The 26,800-nt window shown below is 55.7% G+C and overlaps 2 long non-coding RNA genes across 2 annotated transcripts; both read left to right on the top strand.

The window, feature by feature from the left end:
* The first annotated feature begins 5,204 nt into the window (after positions 1–5,204).
* LOC122472850 lies at positions 5,205–10,090 on the top strand. The gene is made up of 2 exons (XR_006294533.1): positions 5,205–5,425; positions 9,705–10,090. It is a non-coding gene; the product is annotated as an uncharacterized LOC122472850 (long non-coding RNA).
* A 6,401-nt stretch (positions 10,091–16,491) lies between these two features.
* Positions 16,492–18,499, top strand: LOC122472851. Its single transcript, XR_006294534.1, has 2 exons — positions 16,492–16,932; positions 18,364–18,499. It is a non-coding gene; the product is annotated as an uncharacterized LOC122472851 (long non-coding RNA).
* Positions 18,500–26,800: the final 8,301 nt, after the last annotated feature.

Here is a 26,800-nt window from a genome sequence, read left to right as displayed (position 1 = left end):
TTATAGATGAAGAAACTGAGTATCTGAGCGATAATAGCACCTTGCCCAAGTGCTCACAGCTGGCAAATGGTGAAGCTGAGATTCAGATTCAGGGCCCGGAAGTCACCTCGGAGCCCACGATCTGAACCTCTTTGCTCCGTTGCCTTCTGCTGTCGCCTGAATACTGGGCCTCGCGGAGACGTCCACACCCTAATCCCTGGACCCCGCGAGTGGTACTTTATACGGCAAAGACTCTGCGGGTGTGATTAAGGATTTTAAAATGGAGAAATTATCCTGGTTATTACAATCGCAAGCGTTCTTATACGAGGGCGCGGGGGAGAGGACAGACAGAAGGCAGAGAGCAATATGACGATGGGAGCAGAGAGATGTAAAGTTGCTACATTGCCCACTTTGGGGGAGGATGGAAGAAGGGCCCAGGAGCCAAGGAATGCAACTCCAGAAGCTGGAAAGGGGGACGAGGCAGATTCTCCTCAAAGATCTGGAGGGAACGTGACCCTGCCAACCCCTTGGTACCCACCTGGTAAAACTGATTTTGAATTTCTGGCTTCCGGGACTGCCAGAGAATCAACATGCACTGTTTTGAGACACCCGAGTTTGTGGCAATTTGTTACAGCAGCCCTAGAAAATTAATACACTTTTTGGGGCACCCCGGTGGCTCAGTCGGTTAAGCGGCCCACTCGGGCTCAGGTCGTGATCTCGCGGTTCGTGGGTTCGAGCCCCGCATCAGGGTCTCTGCTGACAGCTCAGAGTCTGGAACTTGCTTCGGATTCTGTGTCTCCCTCTCTCTCTGCCCCTCCCCCGCTCACACTCTGTCTCTCTCTCTCTCAAAAATAAATAAACATTCAGATGGCCTGAGTGGCTCAGTCAGTTGAGTGTCTGACTGGCTCAGGTCATGATCTCGCGGTCTGTGAGTTCAAGCCCCGAGTCGGGCTCTGTGCTGACAGCTCAGACCCTGGAGCCTGCTTTGGGTTCTGTGTCTCCCTCTCTCTCTGCCCCTCCCCCACTCACACTCTGTCTCTCTCTCTGTCTGTTAAAAATAAACATTAAAAAAAATTTTAATAAACATTAAGGGGCACCTGGGTGGCTCAGTCGGTTGAGCGTCCAACTTTGGCTCAGGTCATGATCTCACAGTCTGTGAGTTTGAGCCCCGCGTTGGGCTCTGTGTTGACAGCTCAGACCCTGGAGCATACTTCGGATTCTGTGTCCCTCTTTCTCTCTGCTCCACCCCTGCTTGTGTTCTCTCTCTGTCTTTCAAAAATGAATAAACATTAAAAAAAAATTTTTTAATAAAAATTTAATTTAAAAAATTTAATTAAAAAAAAAAAGAAAATTAGTACACTTTCCCTACTGGAAAGGTCTATTCAGCCTTCCAGGCCCCCTGGTCAGGTGGCTCACCCTGTGCTCCTCGTGGTTGCGTCTCACAGCTCTGACCCTGGAGGTCACCGCTGCCACAGCCGCTGTGCTAACCCCAACCTTGACCTCTTCCCTCACTCCCGGCATTGACATTGCCAGGCTGGCATCATCCTTCAGTTGCCCAAGGGTAGGCAGCTCTGGGGCATGGCAGAGGAGAAAAGTGAGACTCAGAGAGGGGCAGCAGGTGCCCAAGGTCACTCAGCAGGCAAGAGGCAAAGCCAGGTTTGAACTTGGACCTGGCTGATTCTTACTGGTGCTACTAATGACTCTCCTCTCAGCGGACACTCAAGAAATGCCCCTGAATGAGTGACAGTCAATAAAGTGTTCCTGAAAGACAGGAAGACACAGAAACCCAAGGAAAACACATTGTGGGAGGGCTGTGGGAGCCTCAAGGAGAGTAAACCAAGCTTGAGCTAACCAAGGAAGGCTTCCTGAAAGAGGGGACTTTAAAAGATGAAGGCATTCCACACAGAGAATATCATGAGCTAAGGCCTGAAGGTGGAAGGATGTGTGAGGTGTTTGAGGGAGGCTGGGGAGATGACACCAGTCCCAGGTTGTGAAGGGCCTTGGGTACCAGACTGAGGCCTGAGGGCACACAGAAGTCGGGGAGCAGGAGAGCAAAACCCCCTACACTGTTCTTTAGGAGGCAACTTGAGCGAATGGCTCTGGGGAGGCCGGCCTGTTTCATCTGGAGGCTGCTGAGATCGGCAAAAGTTTGGAACTGGGACTGAGGCCGAGGAGGTGTGGGCTAGGGCAGGGGACCAGACTCCAGAGCCACTTTGGAAGGGAGAGGCCGACAAGACCTGGTGATCTACTGGTCTCAGATGTCCATGCCCCATCCAGTGGACGGAGGCTGGTTCAGTAAACGGAACCAGAAGTACCAGAGTGCAGCACCAACTTGGGGAGAAATCCAGGTGGCAACCAAGAGGAGGCATCCTGAAGGCAGCCAAGAGAATGGATCAGGACTCAGGAGACAGGTTGAGGCAGCAGACCCATGGTGAGGAGAAACCGGGAAGGCTCTGGTGGCTGGAGCTGTGGGAGGAATGAGGTAGTTAGGGAAGATGTGCCAGGAAGTGACAAGTGTACCCATGGTCAAGGACTCTTAAGAAAAGGCCCTTTCCCTCATCTCTCGCTGCTGCCTCGGGACACCAACCCCAGCACCCATCCGGGCCCATATGGAATTGGACCTTTCCCGGTGGGCTTCACCTTAGGCAAACCTGATAGCGAATCCTAAGCCAATAAGAGCAAATAAATGAGGGGTGATTACCGACAATAGAAGAGGGTACACCACGGGGCGCCTCCAAATAGCATCTCCTCCAGTACATTTTAAGTGCTTTATAGGTCATTAACTACTTGACAGAGAGAGCCTGACACTTAAAGCCAAGAATTCTGCGCCTCTGCCGGGGAAAATCAATCAGAAATGAAGATCGAGCATTGCCGACGTTAAGATGTTCGGTGGGCAAACGGGATTTGATTTACACATAATCTTAAGGCCCTCTCCATTGGGTGAAGTGGCCACACTGGTATCCGAGGCTGTTTATACATCCCAAACTTAACCTGCCCCTGCGATATGTTGTTGTTGTTGTTGTTGCTAATGAAATATTTCAAAGACATGGGAAAGCACAGGGACGAGCTTAAACGTCTAAGCCTGCCACCCGACTCTGTCAAATAAAACATTGCATCTATGGTTGGAGTACCCACTTTGTAAAAATGTGACTTGCTTTTTCTTCCGTCTTTTCAAATCCTATCTGTCTTCCAGCCCCACCTTTTCAGGGAGACCGAGGCTGACCACCCATCCCTGCCCAAGACATCGCTCCTTCCTCTGAAATCTGAGCGTAATTACTGCCTCTTTAATTAACTTGGCGATTAATCACCACCTGCTTGTGAAACAGCTTTTATTGTCCTTGTCCATCTCGCATGTGGGATGTGGGTGGGGGTGGGGACCAGGCAGGCAGAAAGAGGAGGGACAGGCAGGCTGCGGAGAGTCTGCTAGAAGGCGAGGCCTGAGAAGACTTGATGTCCAGAAGATCAGCTTGCTCCTGGCTCCATTTAAGCAGTTGCCAGGTATCAGGACCTGAGAGAGGCTGGAGATAGGACCCCAGAAAGCAGTGGGCACTAAGAGGGTAATCTGCTGTTGCCGTTCCCCTCTGGCCAGAATGTTCTTTCTTCATTGAGCCTCGTTGCAGGCTGAATTGTGTCCCCCCAGAACATATGTTGAAATCCTAACCTGTGAATGTAACCTGATTTGGAAATAGGGTCTTTGCAGATGTAATGAAGTTAACATGAGATCATACTGGATTAGGGTTGGACCTACAACAAATGACTGGTGCCCTAATAAGATGGCCGTGTGAAGACAGAGACACAAGGAAACTCCCTGTGTCACCAAGCCAGCTCCTCTGCCTGAATCTGAACATCCAGGATCTCAGATAGCATTTCTCTGGCCAGTTAATGCTCTCACCCAACTCCAGGAACAGCTCCTACACCCGCTTTTATCGGAGGAAGCCTTTTCCCCAATCCCATCTCAGATACCACCCTTCAATCAAAAGGACCAGCCTAGGGGCACCTGGGTGGCTCAGTTAAGCCTCTGACTTTGGCTCAGGTCATGATCCCGCGGTTTGTGAGTTCAAGCCCCGCGCGGGGCTCTGTGCTAACATCTCAGAGCCTGGAGCCTGCTTCAGATTCTGTGTCTCCCTCTCCCTCTGCCCCTCCCCTGCTCACACTCTGACTCTCTCTGTCTTTCAATAACAAATAAACGTTAAAAAAAATTAAAAAAAAAAAAAAGGACCAGCCTGGGACAGGGTGGGGTTTTCCAAGGACTCGCTTTACCCCCAGAATAGCATGTCTGCTCAAGTCAGTTTCCCTGTGGCTCCCCCCAGAAAAATCCTCCCACATGCTCCCAGACCCTCAGTGCTGGGCATAGTAGCCTGGTTGGAACACAATGCTTTTAACTTTCCCTGTGATTTGGGGAGGAGGGGGTCCCAGCAAGGGAGAGGACCCAGAATTTAACATGGAGGCTAGGGATATCTCATTCATGCTGCCAACCACAGTGCTGCGTACAGCACGTGCACTGAAATAATCTTCCAAGCCACCGTTTAATCACTCCAATCCTTGGACAGATGGGAAACTGAGGCCCTGACACTCCACAGAGCATCGCTGTGTAGAGATCTGAGGTCCAGTGATGTAAGCGTGTCCTAATATCAGCTCAGCCACCACTCCCAGGTAACAGCATTTCTCTGCACGTCAGTCTCCCCATTCTTGAAGAAGAAGAAGAATACTATCTTCTAAAGATGTTACCAACCTTACAGACAGCTCTAAAAACCTGTATGCACCTTTTCCGTTAATTCAATCAACACATGCGTTTGAGCACATCCTGTATCCTGGAGACACAGTGGTGAGCACCACAAACCGTGTCCCGACCTCAAGGTGCTACCTATTTGGTAGAAAAGGGCAAAGAAATGCAGCTATACTCGGGTGGTTAAGTGTTAGATGGGGTGCACGGAAGCAGCGATGAAAAGGCTGCGGATCTCAGGAGGGCTCAAAAGAGCAGCGGCGGCCGCAGGAAAGAAAAGGCAAAGAATGAAACCCGCAACCCCCACCCATTGCCTGAGCCCCTTCTTCATCTCTGCCAATCAGGCCTCAGCACCGCCGACCGGCCGACCAATCAGAGCTGGAACAGGAGCGCTTGGAGCAGGGCCCGGGCTTCCCGCGGGAGGGCGGCTGGAGCCCGCACGCCCCGCCCCGCCCCGCCCCGGCCCCTCCCCGCCCCGCCCAGGCCCCGCCCAGGCCCCGCCCCGCCGCGGCCAGCCGCGCCTGCCTGGAGCCCCCTGGCCAGCGGCCGGCCGCTGGGGCCGAGTATTGTCCCAAAGGCCGAAAAGAGACGAAAGCGGGGAGATTGGGGGACGGCCACGTGACCGGGGGAGGATTTACAATATTTTCTTTCGCTGTCGACAATATTGCAAAATGTATGGAAGGGACCGCACGGCCAGGACAGGAGCGTGAGCGCGCGGGCAAGGTAAGAAGCCTCCGGCCGGCTTCGCGGGACTTGGGGACACCGGGAGGAATCGCGGCACCGCCGCGCTCACTGAGCGGCTGTCGCGGGGTCTGCGCCCGAGGGCGCGCTCTGAGCCTCGTGAGCCTTGAGCGGTGTAGACGCGGCCCGGGGCGCTGAGGCATCTCCGAGGCGGCGTGGACGCGGCCCCTGAGCCGAGGAGTCCTCGGTGACCCGGGGGCTGCCGTGGCGGTGTAGACCGGCGCAGGCGGTGCGGCTGGGGCGCCTCCGAAATCCCGACGTAGTCCAGGCTGAGGTGGGCAGTCAGCGCAAGTCGCGGCGGTGAGACCGTGGAGACGCGGAATGTGCCCCGGGCAGCCTCCAGCCCCCCGAGGGCAGGAGGCGCCGCCGGGCCGCGTGCAGGTGTAGACGCGCGCGGGGGGCCGCCGCGCAAAGTTTGCTGGAGTGCGCTGGGCGGGCGCCAGAGGCTGGGCGCTGGGGCTGGGGCGCGCTGCCGGCGGGTCCCCGCCGCTCCCCGCCGCCGGCGCCGCGGGGGACCCCCACTCCCCAGCCTCGGCCGCCGCGGCGGGGTGGGAGGGGGCGGTGGGGGGCGGGGACTAACTGAACTGAGCGCTGGAGGGAAACGAGAGGAGATTGACTTGGAGCCTTTCAGACAGGTTCTCGAAGCGCCCGCGCTGTGCCCGCCGGAGCCTGGGGTCTCTCCATTTCACCCGGGAGGAATCTGAGGGGCAGAGGCCAGCTTACCGACACGACACACGCTGAGGGGACTCAAACCCGGTCTGGTCCAAGCCCGGAGCCCAGCTCCTTCCCTCCTTCCACTTCCGCCTCAGCGACGAGAAAGGGGTGATAGTGGAGGGGGGCAGTTGGGACTTGGGGGTGGGGTGTCGGAGGACTGGGACTGCCGCATCTGCCTCCCACTGCCTCTCTGTGGCTCTGGGTGGCCCCTCAGCGCCAGTGGAGGGAAGAACGGAGGAGGGAAGGCAAGGATGGGAAGGAAGGGTACTGGGCAGGTGATGCCTGTCCCCCACCTACCTGGTCCCCAGGGGTGCTGTGCCCGGGGCGGATCAAGTGGGGCAGAGCACCTATGTGACACTCCCCTGTAGGGGAAGGAGGACACCCCAACCCAGTTTCTGCCACAAAGGCAAGGCAGAAGGGAGCCCAGAGGAGGGAAGAGATACCTGTACACCCAGGGTGGCTCTTGGGGTGGCTCAGTCCCCTCTCCCACCACTCCCTGGGACTTTTGCCCCCCCCCCCCTTCTTACTCCTCCACCCTCCCAGTCTCTGTGATCCCTCCACTGCGGGTCCTTTGCACGTGTTGTTTGTCTGTCTATTGATTGATCAACAAGTAATCATCAAACATCCCAGGCATAGGCAACTCAGTGGTGAGCAAGGCAGACCCAGTCTGGGACTTCCAGACCAGTGCAGGGACACAGATGATGAACGATAGGCCAGAAGGGAATGAGGCATAGGAATGGGAGACAACCTTGGGTGGGCATGAAGGAACGGTTCACTGGAGAGGTGACAGTGAATCAGAGGGATTAATGCCTCCTCAAACTTTGAGTCCCAGTCACCTCCTCCTGGAAGCCTTCCTTCCCTGACCTCACTGACCTGACCCTTCCCCTGTTGACAGGCTGTCATAACCCGGGGACCACTCCCTCCACGGACATTTTTATGTCACTATTGGGTTAATGTTTGTTTCCCTCCATCAAATGTAAATGTCACGAAGGCCGGACCTGAACCTCTTGGGGGGCAGACGGTAGACAGAATGAATAAAGGATGGGTAGAATTTTCCCAGAAAAGCACAAGAAAAAAAAAAAAATCTCAGCCAGGTCAGGTATCCAGATGGCAGAAACTTTTCTTTCCCCTTCCCTGGACTGAGTCCTGGGCTCCACACCCCATTTGCAGTTCACAGAAACAAAGTAAAAGAAACCAGCAGGCCTGGTAAGGAAGAGAGCAGGGAGAGGCCTGGTACAGTTGGCCCACGGAAGCTCCGAGGCTGTTCCACTGGAAGGGAAGGAACCTGCAGAAGGGGAGGCCTGAGGACAGGCGCCTGTCCTGTTCAGACCAGGCAGGACCAACCTAGTCATTCTTCTGTCCCAGCTCTCAGAGGCTTGGTTTCCTTTAAATGCTACTCTGGAGAAGGTGGTGGCCAGCAGGGTCCCCAGGATGGCCACGGGACAGGGCCACAGCAACTGCCCGCCCTCCCCTGCCCCTCCCCCAATCTGGAGTGGACAGGACCCGGGGCAGCACCTGTCTGACCCAGAGTCCGGCCTCTGGGCCACAATTAGCTGTCCAGGTTACCTGCAGTTCCTTTAAACGCCTGCCTGGAAAATAGGACTCGGGCTTAGAGGGACCGACTTTTTATTTTTCGTAGTTTCTACACGCAGTGAATTTCTCCCTCCCCTGGCTCTCTCAGACCTGTGCGCCTGGCACCTTTCCTATGGCAGATTATGCTCTCACAGATGCCCAACAAAGCTTTTAGCTTCCCCCCCTCTCCACTTCAGGGGATTGAACTGCCTCCATGCACGGCTAGGGAGAGTGTCTACATGCTTTATTTAGGCTCTGGCAGGGACAGAATAAAAGCGGCCTCCCCAGCCAGCCAGCCAGCCAGCCAGCCCTCCTGACTGGAATTGCTTTAAAAAATTAATTTGCAATGATTTACGTCCTTGTGTTCTGTGGGGATCACCAGCATTTTAAATATGTATTTAAATCAGATTCACTGCTCCCGGTTAAACCTTAACTGCCCCCCCCCCCCCGCCTCCCCGCACCCCACCCAGCAGAAAGGCCACTGGATTTGGAGTTGGTGAAACACAGAGGTTCAGGCCAAGTTCTGCTAATGACAAGCTGTGTGACCTTGGGCAAATTACTTAACCTCTCTGCGCCTCCATTGGCTCCTCTGGTAACCGAGGTTAATGATAATCCTTCCCTCACAGGGTGTTGTGAGGATTAAATTAGATAACGTTCAGGGAAGAGCTGTGCAATGCCAGGCCTGTTTTCTGTTCCCCAGTACAGGCTGTCCCGCTAATTAGCCCGGTGACCTTGGATGGGCCACTCAGCCACTCCTGGCCCTCAATTTCCCCATCGGAAAAGCACAGGGGTTGTTCTAGAAGATGAGGCCACAGAGCCTCCCCACCTCCATCCCTGAGCCCCCTGCTCACCTCCTCCGGCCCTCTGCTGGACACCCTCCCCTTGGCCACCCCCCTTTCACATTATCCAAGCACGCAGTTCTAATTGGAGATTGCTCGCCTCCCCAGCTGCCTCTCCTCCTGGCTCCCTGCGAAGCCCCGCAGGGTTTGGGCCCCGGGGGGCCTGCAGTTCTTGGCTCATTTTCAGGAGCAATTAGCTGTGATGTCACAGGCCTCCGTGGTGGCCTCCATGGGCGTGTGTGCCTGGAAGCCTGGACGGGCGCTCTGCGGCCTTCGGGACTCCCCTGGGCCAGGGGGTCCCCACTACCAGTTGTAGGGAGGCAGCTTCCCAGGCAAAGCCGGTTCCATGTCTGTACTTTACGACTCCTTGAAGCCCCGCGTCTCAGCGTAAATTAGTTCTACCCTGTGCTTTTGTTGGCACTGTCTGTTCCTTGGAAGCGAGGGGCTTTGTCAGGAAGAACAAAGCTGTTTGGTGGTTTTCTGATTTGGGGGAAGCGTGCTCCTGGGGGAGGGCACATCGCTTCTCAGTGTCAGTCTCGAGTCCTTGATTCTCAGACTCACTGGTTTTTGTTTGGGGTTTTTAAGTCCTATGGCTTAAGAGTCACATATGTTTGTGTGAGTGTTGGCGAGGGGATTTCTTTCCTCCTTTTTGGCGGAGAGAGTGTGTTCTGTGGAAGCTAATTCCAGGGACTGAACTTTTCAAATCACTGCTTCAACAGCTTTTAAAAATCTGGACCTAGTTACTCCTGTCATCCATGTGTAAAGATTTAGAAGAAAATTCCAAACCCGAGGGTGGGCAGCCTTGAGGATGTACAGATCCTAGCAGCACGCACGAGCTGTAGACCTGAGGTCAAAGCTGAAATGTCGAGTGCCTCTGGGGACAGGAGCGGGGCGGGGGGGGGGGGGGGGGGGGGGGGGGGGAGCGTGGTCTGCTCAGTGCCAGACATCTGGATATCCAGAAAACATCTGGGTGGCTGGATTTTTCAGGTTTCTGCCTGACATTTAATATCACAAACACGGAGCCTGCCTCCCGTCCCTCACCTCCCAAACACACCCAGCCCCTTCCCCGCACCCCCCCCCCCCCCCCCCGCCCTTCCCTGACGGGTAAGAAACATCCATTCTTTCCAATTCCCCAGCGTTTCCCCCCTACCGGAAATCTGATGGGCTTATGACATCATGGCTGGCTGCTGAGCGATGAAGTGGATGCCACAAAGAAATCCGACATATCAGATGGATTCTGAAATCAGTTTCCCTCTGGCTGCGGTAACAGGCGTGAAGTCAGGAGAATGTGAGCTTTGTTTAAGAAACAAAAAATAAAACTAAGCCCTGTCCCGTATTCGATACAATTTTTTTTTTTTTTTTTAAGCAAACAGACCTTTTGGACATCATCCTATTTTAATAAAGACGCTGGCGTGTATGAAATGAAAGCGGCTAATAAATCAGACCTGAAGCTGCCTGTGAACATTCCCTTTTGGCTGAGTTTTTGTGTGTCCTTCTTCACTAATAAAAGAGGAACTGGGAATGGTTTATCTCCCTTCGTTATTCAGATGGGGTCGTTTGGGGGGTGTTTGTTTGTTTGTTTGTTTTGAGGCCAATAAAATTCATCAGGTAAATTGCTGCTTTATGTTTTTTTCAGGATTCCATTTTTATAGAGTGACCGTGGACCTGACCTGGTCTGCAAACATTGTATTTCCCTCTGCTGGTTTTTCTGGCTGGGAAAGTGTGAAGGGGATGCAGTTCAGCCTGCTTTTCAGTCTCCCCTTCGCAGGGCAGGGCAGGGCAAGGCAGGGCAGGCAGGGCAGGGCAGGGCCAGGACCAGTGCGACAGGGTGGTTTGGGGGATGAAAACCTCTCTGAAAGGACAGACAGTAAAGGGGCCTGTGACACCAGTCCAGGCAACCCGGGAGTAAGGGGAATCTACTGTCTTTCTCTGTCCCTCCAAAAAGGATCTCAGACCTCAGAAAGAGCTCCAGACTGAGGGAACTCACCCCCGATGCAGGCCCAGATTAAAGGAAGCTCAGGGTTCCATGTGCCGTGCCCACCAAGCCCTCCAGCGTGGGGATTTGGAGTCTAACAGATCTGGAGTGGAGTCCCAGCTCCAACGTGGACAAGCTGTGGGGCCCTAGACAAATCACATCACCTTGTTGTCTCTGCTCCTTTGAACTGATCCAAGGACCCCACCCCACCCGATGGGAGAATCAGACACCCCTCTGATGCCTGGCCACTTTGTAGGGTTCTGGGGTCAGTCTCGGAGGCAAGGGAAGCCAGTGTAGATTCTGGACTTTATACCCTGGCTCTGGCAGCTTCTGTCTGCATCATAGTAATAGGACCAGCCTCACACCCGGGGCCGCTGTGAGGACTGCGTTGTAAGCGATTGCCCAGCATAAGCTGTTATTGTGAGATGTGCCCCTGAGCCCAGCAGGCGGGTTGGCAGGCGGGACTGTCGGGCACGGGACGGGAGGGGATGTGTCCAGCCGAGCACAGGTGGAGGATAAGCGAGGACTGAATGGAATATTCCTCATTGCCCTGCACAGAACTTTCCACGGGCACCCATTGCCTGAAGGGAATAAAGCTCTCCTCTTGATCCGATCCGCGGGTACCTGATGCTTGGCCCTTGTGCATTCTTCTCTCCCCTTGTTTGGCGGTCCTCCAGGGCTGGAGGATGCTGCCTTCTTTGGACGCGATACTAATGGGTTTAGGTCACATTTTTGAGCACCAGCCATCATTTTATTTGGGGCACTTTACCTAGATTAACTCATTTGATCTTCATAGCAATCTATGCAGGGGGGACAGTTATCATTCCTATTTAAAATTTTTTTTTCAACGTTTTTATTTATTTTTGGGACAGAGAGAGACAGAGCATGAACGGGGGAGGGGCAGAGAGAGAGGGAGACACAGAATCGGAAACAGGCTCCAGGCTCTGAGCCATCAGCCTAGAGCCCGACGCGGGGCTCGAACTCCCGGACCGCGAGATCGTGACCTGGCTGAAGTCGGATGCTTAACCGACTGCGCCACCCAGGCGCCCCAATCATTCCTATTTTAGAGGCCAAAACAAAGACGGCAAGGGTCTTGCCCGAGGGCGCAGAGCCCAGATCGCAGCCAGGGCTGGGTGCCTGCGCCCGTCCACTTCACCCCTGCTCCACTGGCTCTGTTGAGGCTTCCTCTACTTGTTCCCCCCTCCCTGCTAAGGCTGGAGCACCTGCCCTATATCTGCCAAGAGTCTCCCACGACCCCGCCGAGAGGCCTTCCTAGATTACCCTCCAGCGATGTCATCCAAGGAATGCGGGCAGGTGTGCGTGGGCCCCTCACCCGGTGTGGCTCTGTGGTTGGCCCCGGGGCCCTTGTCTACCTCTCCTAGAGGCCAGGAGTGGGGCTGTGGCCAGTTTTGTGTCCCCCACAAGGCCCTGAAGGCCAGGTGAGCCACCATTTACTAAGGACCTACTATGTGCAAGACATGGGGACCCATACAACAGGTGCCCACACCCAGCTTGGACTCCTCTCCCAAACTACAGACCCATGCAGCCAGTGCCTTCTGCGCTCCAAGTGCACGGCCACTGAGCTTTCTACATCAGGAGGTCAGCCCCAAACCCGCCCCAAATCTTGCCCATCTCAGGTAACGGCACCTCCATTTTCCGTGACTTGCTCAGGCCCCGAACCTTGCAAATGTTTGGTTTTTTTTTTTTTTTTAATTTTTTTTTTTAACGTTTTATTTATTTTTGGGACAGAGAGAGACAGAGCATGAACAGGGGAGGGGCAGAGAGAGAGGGAGACACAGAATCTGAAACAGGCTCCAGGCTCTGAGCCATCAGCCCAGAGCCCGACGCGGGGCTCGAACTCACGGACCGCGAGATCGTGACCTGGCTGAAGTCGGACACTTAACCGACTGCGCCACCCAGGCGCCCCTGTTTTGTTTTTTTTTTAAGTTTCATTTTTTTAATTTATTTTGAGAGAGAGAGAGAGAGTGAGCAGGGGAGGGGTAGAGAGAGGATCCGAAGCAGGTTCCGCACTGTCAGCGCAGAGCCGGATGCAGGGCTTGAACTCATGAACTGAGTGAGATCATGACCTGAGCCGAAATCAAGAGTCGGACGCTTAACCGACTGAGCCACCCAAGGCGCCCCACCTTGTGAGCATTTTTAACTCCTCCCCTCCCTTTCTCTCATTCTGTCTCCCTGCTCATCCCTCATTCAATCCATCAGCAAATACCACTGGCTGTGTTTTCAAAATATACAACTTGGGGCGCCTGGGTGGCCCCGTCAGTTAAGCATCTGACTTCGTTCGGCTCAGGTCATGATCTCACGGTGCTGGAGTTCATGCCCCGTGTCGGGCTCTGTGCAAACAGCTCGGAGCCTGGAGCCTGCTTCGGATTCTGTGTCTCCCTCTCTGTCTCTCCCCCTCCCCCCATTCATGCTCCATCTCTCTCTGTCTAAAAAATAAACATTAAAAAAAAAAATCAACAACTTGACCATGCCCACTGCCACTGTGCATGAGTGTAGCGGCCTCCTCATGGGTCTCCTGCTTCCCCCTCGGGCCCCTGGAATCCATTCTCTGTGCGGTAGCCAGAGTGATCCTGTTAGAACTTAGGTCAAATTCTGTACTCCTTAGCCCAGAGCCCAGTGGCTCCCGGCTCGGTCAGGGTCAAAGCAGAGTCCTGCCTATGTCCCCTGCTGGATCCCTCTCTGACCTCGATTCCTGCCACCCCCATCCTACTCATTCACCTCCTTGCATTTCCTCCACCATCCCATGCATGTTTCCACCTCAGGACCTTTGCACTTGCTGGTCCCTCTCCCTGGTATACGCTTTCTTCTGATGTTTATATCACTTTCTATTTTGCTTCAGAGGTCTGATCAAATGTCACCTGCTCAGAGAGACTTTCCCTTGCCACCTTCCCCTGTCCTTTTCCTACTCTGCTATCCTTTCCCTGCTCTGTCGCTCCTCCTAGCATTTATCCCCTCTTGTATGTGTGTGTAACACAGGGCCCTGCCTGTCTTCTCATTGCTGTATCCCTGGTTCTCAATAAGCATTTGTTGAATGAAAGGATCGACGTATGGGCGCCGCGCGGGAACAGCAAGCATTGAACACCTGTGCCCAGGTTCTGCGCTGGGTGCTGAGGCGAAACATGGGAACAAGGCCCCTCGGCTCCCACCCCGTCCCACCCCCCCAGAACCCTCATCTAGAGAGATCGACACTGAGCAAGGAATCGCAAAGCAGGTGGAGGGGGGTGGTGTCGGGGAATGAACTCAGTGGAGACATGGGCCCAGCTGGCCGGAGGGCATACACGAGGTGACCGGGAGGGGAAGAGGAATCAGAGGGATGGGGGTGGGGTGGACCGGTGGGGCGGTACGCCCTGGGGGCCGAGGACAGGGCTGTGGGCAGGGAAGAGTAGTCGGTGGGGCCTTCAAGGTCAATAAGAACCTGGTGGGTGGAGAGAAGGGCAGGTCTTCCCACCTGGGGTTTCCCGAGGCGGGAACGTACAGGGCATGTATGTGCACAGCTTGGCTGGCGGGGGACAGATTGGGAAAGGTCTTAAGTGCTGCCTGGAGAGAGGTGAAGAGGAGCGGCCCAGCCCGCGCTGGGATCCTGGCTCTCCCTCTGCGCCCGTGTGATCCTGGACTCGTGGCTTCTCCTCTCTTGGGCTCAGTTTCCAGTCGGTGGACTCCTGACCACGTACCTTTCCTACTTCACAGAGAGGGAGAGACTTAAGCCTGGAGGGACCCCGGGTAGAGAGGAGTCTGCCTAGAAGAGCAGGCAGGGGGAACAGAATATGCGAACAGAACATGCGAAGACATGGGGCCCTTCTCCGGGCTGCACTTCTCCCTCAGTGAAGCCACACAACTACCCCTCACGCGGGGGCTGCTGTTATCCCCGTCATCCAGCTTGGGAAACTGAGGCTCAGAGAGAAGCACCTGTCCAAGGGAGGCATGCTGGTTAATTGGGGGACGTCCTGCTCTGCTCAGTTTCTGAAGGCCGCCTCAGGGAGAGAGGGCCTGGGTCCAGGTGCCGCTGACAGCTGGTGCTGGGGCCTCAGGTGGGAGCTTCTGGGGGCCAGTTTCAGCCCACACCGAGAAGAATGTTCTCTCAGATATGCCCGCGATGAGGCCTTTGTGGGAGTGAGCTCCCCATCACCACTGAAATTCCAACAACCTCTGCACTGGGTAGGAAGGGAGATTAAAGTTAGAGGGGCTGTTGGACCGAGGAGTTCAAATTTCTCTGACCTCTCCAAGGTTCAGTTTCCCTACCTGTGAAATGGGAGTATTAATACCTAGCTGTAAAGCACCCAGCCCTTTTCTGGCCCACAGAAGATGCCCAGTAAGTGCCACTCTCCCCTCCTGAGACTCCCAGACTTCTTCTGTAATGGCCAGGCTCTGAGGGCAGGGTGAGAAAGGGGCCCTGTCACCAGCCCCGCTTCTGTGGAGCAGCCCCACAGACCCCTGCTGCTTCCCCATATGGGGACCTGGGGGGTCCATGCAGAGAGTGAACTTCCCTGGACATCTGCCCCCCAGTCTCATCTGTCAGATGGGCCGGGCCATGATGGAGTAACAACACGGTGTGGGGATGGTCCCCACAGTGACTTTGGGGACAGAGTAGACCTCTTGCGACCACAGACTTCCTGGCCCCCGTGAGAGACAGGGCTCCCATTTTGTCTTTGTGATAATTTCACTGCTCAGTCATAGACCCACCCAGGCTACACTGAGAGCCTCTCTACCCTCCAGGGCTTCTTGGTTCCTGGCTAGGAAATGGCTTAATGCCAGGACCCAGAGGGCTGGGGGAATCTCACCCAGAGATGGTGCTCCCGGCAGCCGGTATTTACTTGCTGAGCATCTACTCTGGGCTGGGGAGTTTCCTTATGTCTGCTTGAATAATTCTTGCGGGGGGTGGCTACAAGATTATTATTGAGGCGGGGGGGGGGCTATACAATCTCATGTGGTAGGTGAGAAGGCCCCACATTTCAGGGAGACGAAAAAACTGGGCTGAGCAGTATGAGAGTCAGAGTTCTATCCCAGGGTATGAACACCCTCGGTCTATACCCTGCCATCCCCTGGGCGGGGCGGTGGAAGGAACATTGACTTCAGAGCCCTGGGGTGTGATGGGGAGACTCTGAGCTGTATACCAGGGCAAAATCCTGACTCTGCCCTCCTATCTTTGCACATTCTGTTCCCTCTGTTCAACTTGCTTTTCCAGATAGACTCCCCTCTACCCTGAGTCTCTTCAGTCTTAAGTCTCTCCCTCTCTATGAGGCAGAGCAGGGCAGCAGGAAAGGCACACTGTTGGGAATGCACAAGCCTGTTTGCAAATCCTGCCCTGTCACCAGTGGAGCTGGAGAGAAGTAGAAGGGAGGTGGCATGCAGACAGGGGACCGTGTTGACGAAGGCAAGAGGGTGGGAGTGTGGCCGCATCAGCTAGGAGGGTGGAGCCAGGATCTGGGGGGGCAGAGAGGGTGGGGCTGCCCTTTCCTGACTCCAGGCTTTTGCTCGGGCTTCCCTCTCCGCCTGGCAGTTCCCCCTTCTCCTGTTCAAGCCTTTGTACCTTTATTATGTTTTAATTTTTCTTAATGTTTATTTTTGAGAGGGAGGGGGAGACAGAGCACAAGCAGGGGAGGGGCAGAGAAGGAGACACAGAATCGAAAACGGGCTCTAGGCTTTGAGCTCTGGGCACAGAGCTCGACGCGGGTTTTTAAAAAAAAAATTTTTTTTAACGTTTATTTATTTTTGAGACAGAGAGAGACAGAGCATGAACGGGGGGAGAGTCAGAGAGAGAGGGAGACACAGAATCGGAAACAGGCTCCAGGCTCGGAGCCATCAGCCCAGAGCCTGACGCGGGGCTCGAACTCACGGACCGCGAGATCACGACCTGAGCCGAAGTCGGACGCTTAACCGACTGGGCCACCCAGGCACCCCTCGACGCGGGTTTTGAACCCACAAACCATGAGATCCTGACCTGAGCCGAAGCCAGATGCTCCACTGACTGAGCCCCCCGGGCGCCCCTACCCTTCCTACCTTTAAATCCCTGCTCATTGGTCAGTCTCTTCATGAGCTACTCCTGTCAGCACCCTCCTTCCCCAGTGCTCCCACAGCGTCAGGTGCTGTCTCGATTTGAACAGTGACCGGGCTCATGCAGCTTTCTGTCCTGCCTGAGTGTGGGGGTAAGAACCTTGACTCAAATCTTGGCTCTGCCCTTCATCTGTTGGGTGACCATGGACAAATTACTTCACCTCTCTGTTTTCTCATCTGCAGGGTGACAGTAACAGCCCCCAACTCACAGGATTCTCTAGGGGATTAAATGAGGTTGTGCTTCTAAAGCAGGAAACCACACTGCCTCCAAAAGTCAGCCAGCTGGGACCCACATGTTCGCCCACATCATTATTATTGTAAGTCAGTCCCCTGAGGGCAGGGCCTTGTGTCCTGTGCCCCGCTCACAGCGAGGCAGAAAAGGGGCTCTAGGATAGCTTCTGGAACAAATAGGAAGCCTGTTCTCCATCTCAGATGTGAGCTCTAATAAAACTACCCGTAACCTAAATAGTTATCACGTTCTGAATACCTACATCGTCTCGTCTAATCTTGACCACCCTGCGATGTGGGACTCATTGGACCCATTTTGCAGATAATGTAGTTGAGGTTTAGAGAACCAGTGAGGGGTAGTTGAGTCGGGTTTTGCCTCTGGGTCTGGCTGACTCTGCTGTGCTGTGTGTTGGTTAAGATGCTGCTGTCCCGTGATGCCCCTGGCTGAATGGTCCGGAGACCTGCTTCTCTCTCTCCTGGGCGCACTTCTCCATCTCCAGGCCACCCTCTTGGAGTCAGTGGGGTGAGGCAACATGGATTTGGGGCCTCGAGGCAATTGGCCTGTTCATGCGCCCTGTGCCCTGTAATGTATGCACACACAGGTGCACACACACGTGCAAATGCACACATATACACACGTGCACACGTATACATGCCGCCTCCACAGCCACCAAGTTCCCCTAGTCTCCAGAGTCACATGTCTGCAACTGCAAACCTGTGAGAGGTCCCTGTGAGACGCTGCAGGTCAAGCTGTCACTACTCATCTTCTGGTTGGCCTCTGTCCCCAGCCGTCGGCACTGGGGCTCGAGCTGGCTCCGTGCTCCTGAGGTCTGACGGGGCTTGGAGACTCCCCGCCCCCAGCTCAGTGTCCCCTGTGCGGTAGGAGCGGTAAGGGAGGAGCCAGCACCCTCCACCCAGTCTCATTAGGCCCGATCACCCCTGGAACCTTGCTGGGGGCCTTGGGCAGCTCATGTGACCTCCTTGAACCAGTGTCCTTCGTGACCCTACAGCTGCACTCTGTCCACTGGGTCTACCTAGCCATGGTAGGTAGAGGCTCAAGTGGGAAAAGGAATGGGGGAGCAGGAGAATGTGAAGGGGTGGAGGCAGGGGAGCCATTCATAGGAGAACTGGCTGCCGGGGCCCCCCTGGGCCCGCTGGGGAAGGTGCCACAAAAATGGTTCTCAACCACGTGGAGGACGGGTCTGCCCTAGACTGTCTTCCCTTGAACTCAAATCTGGGAGCCACCCGGGGCTACGGCCACCCCATCAGCCCTTGAGAGAGTGTGGGCAGCCCTCTTAGGGGTGGAGGGACACAGTCCCCAAGGGGCTTGGGGACTCTTTAAGTGGCCCCTGCTGGGCTAAATCAGCCAGTGGCCAAGAGGAAAGACAGCGACGGAGCAGCGAGAACCTGCATGGGCGCTGGGCCTAGGGCAGCAGTGAGAGCAGGCCTGGACCCCAGAGAGGCTCCTCCATTCATTCAGGCTGTAAATGTTTATTGAGCACCTCATTTGTGCCTTGCAGACTTTGTGCTCAGTGCTGGGGACACAGCAATGGACAAGATCCTCATGGAGATCGCGTTCCAATGGAGGAACACAGACAAAAAAACATAATCGGGAAGTAAAATATATCGTGGTCCAGAGTGATAAGCTCTGAGAAGGAAAATAGAACAGGAAAAGGGAGCGAGGGGTGGATTTTTGTGTTCATTTATAAATAAGGTCTGATTGAGAAAATGACACTGGAGCCAAGATGGGAAGGAGGTGAGGAGGTGAGTCAGAGGGCTCTCTGGGGGAAGAGCATTCCAGGCAGAGAGAACAGCCGGAGCAAAGGTCTGGAGTGGGAGCGTGCCTGGCACAGTTAAGGAATAGCGAGGAGGCTGAGGCCAGTGTGTTTGGGGGGGGGGGGGGGCGGTGAGGGAGGGGGAGGCGGTGGCAGAGGAGCTCAGTGAGGAAATGGGGGCCAGATGGTGAGGCCTCCCAGACTCACCATTTACAAGGATCCCTCTGGCTGCTGAGTTGAGAGTAGGCTGGGGGAGGGGCAAGGGCAGACCAGGGAGCCAGATCGGAGGCCGTTGAAAATAATCTAACAGGATCCGCTGATGGATTGGTTGGGGGCTGGGGGAGAGAGAGAGGAGGAGGAGGAAGGGAAGAGAGGGGACGGGAAGGGAGGGGAGGAGGGGGAGGACAGAAGGCATGAGCAGAGATGTCAAGGATGGCTCCGGTGAGTTCTGGGCAAGTTGCTGGAGCGGCCAGCCAGGCCTAGAGGCTCAGTGGAGGCCCTCAGGGAGACTGGAGACTAGGGAGTGGGCTGGGGTCCGGCGGTTCTTTCTGTGTCCACAGGTGCTACGTGGATGGCAGCCCAGCCCTAGGAAGAGCCGTCCTCTCTGTACTCTGGTCTAGGGGCTGGGCTTAAAGTGGTCCGTGGGCCTAGATGAATCCTCCGCTCCCATCCATCCATCCATTCACCCCCACAGCTACCTGGCCTCCTCCCCACCCCTCCCTGTCTCCTTCCTGTCTTTCTACCGTCCCTCCTCACACCCATCCAGCCCCTCCTTAGCACCCCAAACTATCCAGGCACTGCCCCAGGCACTGCGGCCGCATCCAACAACTCGGCAGATGGGGCCCCTGCTCTCTCGGACTTGCCACGCAGCGTGTCCGGCCCTGAAGCAACTTCACAGGACAGAATAAGACCAATAGAGACTCTTAATTCTTACCCATTTAACATCACGCAACAAGTTTGTGACTACATGCGATTTCATCGTTAACCATTTCCTAAGTCATTTCTTTTTTTTTTTTTAATTTTTTTTTTAACGTTTATTTATTTTGAGACAGAGAGTGACAGAGCATGAACGGGGGAGGGTCAGAGAGAGGGAGACACAGAATCCGAAGCAGGCTCCAGGCTCTGAGCTGTCAGCCCAGAGCCCGACGCGGGGCCCGAACGCACAGACCGCGAGATCGTGACCTGAGCTGAAGTCGGCCGCTTAACCGACTGAGCCACCCAGGCGCCCCACCTAAGTCATTTCAAATAAAGTCACAAGCGCTGAAAACCCGGATCAGGTCATGCCTCCTGATTTGTGTTCCAGAAAAGACTGGCAGAGCTGAGAGCCCCATGTTGCCAAGACTCAGGGAGGAAGGGCGCCCCCGGAGGCAGGGAGGGGGAAGAAGCAGGGCGCCCCCTACAGGCAAGGGTCGGGGAGAGTGTGTGGAGCAGGACCGTTGAGTGCGCGTGGGATGCGGGGAGCCTGAAAAGCCAGGTGGGGCCCACTGGAGCATCTGGCCTTTGTTCTGAGGGCAGCAGGGGAACCACTGACAGTTTCTGAGCTGGGGAATGATCCACCTTGCCGTGCCGCCAAGAGAAAAGGCAAGTTGCTTGAGATGGGGAGACCAGTGAGGAGGCTGTGGTCCTGGCCAGTGCAGCGTCTAGAGACCTAACCCTGAGCATCAAGGGGGTTGAATCGGGGAAGCCTCACAGGAGTGACTGGTTGGGTCTGGACGCGGGGGTGATGCTACCCACGGGGTTACCCTGAGGAAAGCCCACCCAGCACAGGGCCTCCTCAGCCTACCTGTGCCCCTCTGCAGCCCCACCCCTCCCTGTATGTCCAGCCTCAGACTGAAGATTCTTGCTTCACTCGGGTGGCTAAGGTCTATCACGTGCCTGCTCTGTGCTGGCACTGTGCTCGCATCGAAGGTTGGAAACTGCGCCGGAGAGAAGAGACTCAGTCACGGGGGCTGGGATCAGGTAAGGCCTCTGTGAGGACCAGGCATCCTAGCTGAGATCCAAGCGATGAGCAGGAGGGGAGGGCAGAGTGTTTCAGTAAAGAAGGAATCTCCGGAGCAAAAAGGCCCGAGGCAGGCACGGGCTGGACTGAACCGGAGGAAGCAGAGTCCTGCGCCCATCAGGGACATCAGGGGGTCCACTGCCTGGCACCCCGCCATTGTCCCGGGAAGGCAGCTTGGAAGGGGCAAGGGCTGAGCCCGGATAGGCACCGAGGCCAACTTCTGGGCACCTGTGGGGTAGACTGCCCCGTGGGGACCTTGCCATGAAAAGAAAAAAAAAAACAAAACAAAACAGCTTTATTGAGATAAAATTCATGTACCATAAAATCCACCCTTTTAAAGTGTACCATCCAGTGGTTTTCAGCATATTTATAGGGTTGTGCAACCATCACCACGAATTCCAGAACATTTTTATCACCCCCCAAAGCAACTCTGTACCCGTTACCGGCCTCTCTTGACCCTTCATCTACTTTCCATCTCTCTGGATTTGCCAGTTCTGGACGTTTCACATTACGGGATCAGAAAACATGAGACCTTTGGCGTCTGGCTTCTTTCACTTGGCCTCGTGCGTTTTTAAGATTCACTCGGTCGTGTTAGAGCACAGATCAGTACTTCACTCCTTTCTCATGGCCACATAATATTCCACTGCTTGGGTAGACCCCATTTCCACATTTTGTTGCTCTATTCCTCAGTTGGGGAGCATTGTGGGTTGTTTCCACCCTGGGGCGATTGTGCAAAGGGTGCTATAAGATTCATGCGCAAATTTTTGTGTGGACGCGTCTTTTTACTTCTCTTGGGCACGTGCCCTCCAGGCGAACTTGCTAGGTGGTAAGGTAACCGCGTTTAGCCTTTGACAGGTGGCCAGATGTTTTCCGCAGTGGCTTTCACCATCTTGACATTCCCACCAGAATCGGGGTTCCGATTCTCCACATCCTCACCAACACTTGTTATTGCCTGACTTTTCATTATAGCCAGGCCGGTGGGTGAGAAATGGTATCGCATGGTGGTTTTGACTAACGACTGAGTTGAGCACTTTTTCCCGTGCTTATTGGCCGTTTGTTTATCTTCTTTGGAGGAAGGTCTGTTCATAATCCCGGCCCCACTTAAAACCTGGGGTACTTGTGGAAAGCCAGGCCCTGGGGCTTCCCCAGAGTCCACACTCCTAGGCCCAGAGTCTGTGTCTCAGGCCTCACAGAGGGACTCCTTTATTCCCGGGAGGGTGGGCACCTCCCCCATGAGTCACCCTCCACCTCCGGTTCCCTGGCGTCCACCGCCTTGACCCGCTTCAGACACCACATGACGAACACTTCACAGGGACCGTGGAGCCTCCACCCATCAGGGCCCGGGCCCAGCAGCTGGTTTTCATATCAAGGAAAAGGGAAAATGCCGATCCTCTCAGAGGTGACCGCAGACAAGTCAGCACCTGTTCCGCACCCGCTGTGACACTGCCACAACCACAGCTGCGACCGGCCGGCCGCCTCCACAGCCCAGAGGTCGAGCCCACAGCTTGCCCGGACGCCTGCCCGATGGACAGGCGGCAGAGGGGGGAACATAGCCCCCGGCGCGCTGTGCTGTGGGCGGGATGCCTGCCAGGCCAGCCGCAGCCCCCTCGGGCCAGGCCCTCCCTCACCCTGCTTATTTAAACTTTCCTGAACTTTCCACAGTTTGTAAGTTGAGCTCCTATAACTTTGAGAATCAAGGGAAATGGTAAAAAAAAACAAAAAAAAAAAAACAAAAAAAACCCAAAACCGAACCATGGCTGCTGGCTGATTTGGCTTAGACATTTGGGGGTTTCTTTCTCTGTGGCTGCCCAGGGCTGGGTACTAGGCTGAAAACACAGGGGCAGTGCTTGCTGGGCCTGTCATGTGGGGGTCTCGGTACCTCCTACAACCGTCTGGGCTGGGGCGTTTGCCCAAACAGTGACCCCCAGCCTCATGCCATTGCTTGTGACCATATGTGGGGATGTGGGGCGGGGATGAGGGTGGGGTCTCGGCCTCTGCGAATTCACTGTCCTTGGGGGGCACAAAAGGTACAGAGAGGGGAAGAGGCCTGGCAGTTTAGGGAACTGAGGCCAGGCAGAGCTGTGGGCCTGAGGTATAGCCTCTGGGAGCTGGAGAGGGACCTACAACTGGGGGGATTCTGAACTATCCTTCAAGGAGGGTTAGGATTTCTAAAAGGCAGTAATGGCATTCAGACAGAGGACAGCATGCACAGAGGCCTGGCACACACGGGAGATGGTTCAGGGCTGTTTTCTAGGGGGTAAAGAAAAGCAGGCGAGAGGGCAGCTGGGGCTGTGTGTCCCTGGGCCCCTGGTGCCTGGCCACCAGCCTACCTCCCTGATGGCTTTCTTAAGTACTAAGGAACCCTCTGGTCCACTCCCTCACCTTTGCCCGGTCTCCGCGTCCTGTAAACCTCTCCCCTCAAGCCTCACTGGCTGGCTCTCCCAGACAGCATTTCTCTCCTTCGCGGGATTGGGCCTCGGGACCTGCTCCCCACTCCCACAGCGGCCCAGCTGGGCCCGCCACCCGCCACCTGCTACCCGCCCACATGGATCCCCCTCTGCCCCTGCCGCCTTCAGCTTTGGCAGGCTCTGGGCCCTGAGGCCCCTCTGCTCACTGATTACACAGCAGCCGGTGGGCTCCGGAGCCAGAGTGAGAGATTTATTGTGGTTTTTAGGGGGCGTTTAGGAGCCGATGTGATAATGTCTGTGAACGCACTTTGTAAACTGTAATGGGGGAGTTCCACGCACACGTGAGGGGCTGTGGCAGGGGAGGGGGTGGGAGCCCAGCCCCCAGATCACATCCTGGGGCTCAGCTGGGAAGCCCCTCCAGTCCCGGGGGTGGAGAAGCCCTCCTGGGCTGCAGGGCAGGAGTCCCAGTCTGCATCTACTGGAGCAGGACCTTCCTGGGTCCGTCTGTATCACCAGGCAGCACTGGAATGAGCTGTGAGCCAGAAAATTGCCCGGGTCCCTCCCTCACCCCAAGAGGCCCGGTTACACTGCAGTGACAGTGACACGCTTCCAGGCTGCAGTGTGGGAGAACTCAGGCCTCCCAACCCCTGCTGTGGGGGGGGACTGAGCTAACAAGGGGACAGCAGCTGCACTGGGCGGCTGTCTTCTGGGAAGGGGAGCTGCCCACAGGCAGAGGGGGTCCGCCATCCTACCCTTCCAGCTAAATGTTACCAGTGGAGAATTTCTCTCCGGGGCCAAATGTTTGTTGAGCACCTACTGTGCGCTCGGCACCGCTCTAGATGCCGGGGGTACAGCAGGGATCAAGACAAATAAAGATCCCGGTTCTCCCAGGACTTAGGTCCTCGTGGGGGAGGGAGAGTGAAGACAGACAATACACAGCCGAATCAAGATGATTTTAAATGCTGGTTGTCACCACAGAGACAGGAAAATAGGACTGGGAACTGCTGACGCTGGGGGAGGAGGCAGGGAAGTCCTCGCTGAGGAGTCTCTCTCCAGGTGGGCCCCTCTCCATGGCCTCTTGGACAATCCTGAACCCTGAGGGGCTCAGCTGGTCCTCCCAAGACCTGCCAATCGCTAGACCAAGGCTCAGTAGGCTCGACAACCTTCCAGGCCCGCGGTCAAGGGGCTGACAGGGGTCAGGTGCTCCCCATCTGGCCAAGGTTGGGGGGCTGCCAGAGTCCCCAGCCGGCCGGGCTGTCTGCATTTCATCCTGGAGCTGGTGGGAGGCAGTGGGCGGGCACAGCCCGAGGACACAGACACAGCTCGAAGAGGTGGCCTGCTTCACCTGTGGCACCGTCCACCCCTATTTTCCAGCTGAGGAAACTGAGGCCCAGAGGGCCCCAGCTGGCAGAAGGGGAATGTGAACTTAGATCTACTTGTTTTCTAAAACCGACTACGCTGGGAATCATGCCCGTGGGCTCCTAAGGACAGCAAGAGAGTCTCCTTGAGTTTGGGGCTGGTTGCCTTTACCAATCTCGAGAGTAATGAGAAGTGAGCCAAGGCTGTTGGAGCGTTGCTGGTGCCAGGCTACTCCTACCAGAGCTGAGCTTTCTAATCCGATCCCCAGCACAACTCGATGATGTGGGAACGGTCAGCGATATTCTCACTGACCCAGGGAAACTGAGGCCCGGCGAGGTCGTGTAGCTTGCCCAAAGCCATACAGCTGGTATGCCCTCAGGGCCCACGCTCTTAACTGTTCCTTTCTGTCTCCCTCATAAAGGTCACACACCTTGAACCTTGTGATTGCCAGGCTATGCTGAGTGGTTCTACAGGCATCGTCCCACATCAGCCTCATTACGGTCTCTTAGGTCAGGTGGTCTTCCTATGATCTGCCCTACACTTTTTACAGAGAAGGAAACTGAGGCTTTGAGCAGGTGAGTCACAGCAGGGAGACTGGGAACTCAGGACCGGAACTCGGGCCACCTCACCCCAGAACCCAGGCACTTAACCTCCCGGCTCTCTCCTCTTTGCCTCCTCGTCTGCTGTCTTGTTTGTGCCCCCTGAAAACCACCGAGGCTCAGCTCTTCTCCCATATCGCAGATGGGCACATCGAGGCTTAGAAAGGTGTTCTGTGATGTGTCCATGGTTGCTGGCTATTGAACTAGGCCTGCCTTCCGGCCCCTTCTCTGAGGGGGCACCTGGCTGGGTCATTGTGGCCAGGAGATGGTCAGGAGGGGGATGACAGGTTCCTGGACATTTGCCCAGGTGTGCAAGGCTCTGGGAGGGAGGACTGCTCAAAGCCAGCTCAGGGATCCAGGTCCCTGCATCTCCTCCAGCACCTACCGGTCCTACCTCTTAGATTTAGCTCTGGAACTCGCCCTGAGGTCTCACTTCCCAGCAGGGCGGGGGCACTCTGGAGGGCCATGAAGGCTTCTGGCTTAGCGTCCTATGAACCTGTGACCTTAACAAGGTCATCTTCTCTGAACTTGTTTCTTCTTTGTAAAATGGATCCTGGTGTCTGTTTGGGTTTGTGACACAGGTTTTTGATGAAACCTGGGGTGTGTCTGGTGGCTGGAAAGGGGTGGCTCTTGCCTGCCCTCCCCCCCCCCCCGGTCCCCTTCTCTGCTCAGGAACCAGTAGGATGAAGGGATACTGGGGAAACCTGCCCTGGGGAGTCATCACAGCTGCCTTGGCCGACAAGGGCCATCTGGGCTCCTCTGTCCCTCCCATGGGCACTGGCCAGCTGCTGCCCTCCACCCCCTGTGGCCCTGAGGCCTGTTGGGACCTGACAGGTGCCAGGGAGGCACAGTTGGACCCTCCCGGAGCTTCCTGGACATTCCCCAGGTGGACTGTACCTTCTGGGAGGGATCTGATGCCAGTCTGAGGGCAGTGGCAGCAGAGGCCCCGAAGCCTTGGCAGTGGGATTAAGGTGGAGAAAAATGAAGCGTGGAAATCATTAGCTTCCTTGGTTGGCAAGAGCCACCCTGAACGAACATTTGAGGCTTTTAAAATGAACATCAGCTGCAGGGACCGGTGCCCTGTGCCCGCCATGGCCCGGGCCGCCTAGTAGAATCCCTATCCCGGCCTTTCTTTGGTTGCCACTCAGCCAACACTTACTGAGCGCCTACTGTGGGCCAGGCCCGGAGCCAGGATAGGAGGGAGAATTCAGCCAGAGAGCAGCAGCCCTGTGGCAAGAGCGCAGCCGCAGAGGCCTGTGGTGCCAGCCAGCAAGGACTCAGACAGGGCGGGGCAGGCGCCACTACCTCCTGGGGGCTGTGGGGGCAGGGAGGGACTGGGTGGCCCCCTGCGGGGGATCAGTGCCAGGAGATTTCCCAAAAGAGGGGCCTTAAGCGGCGGGGGTGGGCCTCCCATGGAGAGGGACCTGCAAAGGCACTGGGGTCTGAAAGGCTCCAAACAAGAGAAAGCACATGCCTCTGGGGCCAGGCAGGTGGGCCTGGTGGGGACTGGTGCAGACTGCAGGCTGGTGTTCTGTCAAGACTGCTGCCAGTCCGAGGGGGCAGGCTTCTGCCTGAGCTTCCTCTCTTCCAAACTAAGCTGGAAATGTGGATTTTTATGTGAGAATTCCCGATTTTTAAAGGTTCGGGATTAATGTTCATTAAAACCAAAAAATACTACGGGGTCAAACCAAGCTGGCTTTGGCCGGATCGGGCCTGTGGGCCAAGTTTCTGATCTCCAGTGACAGAGGTGATGGGGAGGAGGCGTGGAGGTGGAGCAGGCTGGTTAGAATGGGGGGGCCGGGAAAGGGGAGGAGGCT

This window comes from Prionailurus bengalensis, chromosome B4 (assembly GCF_016509475.1).
Source record: "Prionailurus bengalensis isolate Pbe53 chromosome B4, Fcat_Pben_1.1_paternal_pri, whole genome shotgun sequence".
NCBI classification, from domain to species: Eukaryota; Metazoa; Chordata; class Mammalia; order Carnivora; family Felidae; genus Prionailurus; species Prionailurus bengalensis.
Note: the sequence above shows the minus strand (reverse complement) of the source record. Positions and strands in the feature narration are given on the sequence as shown.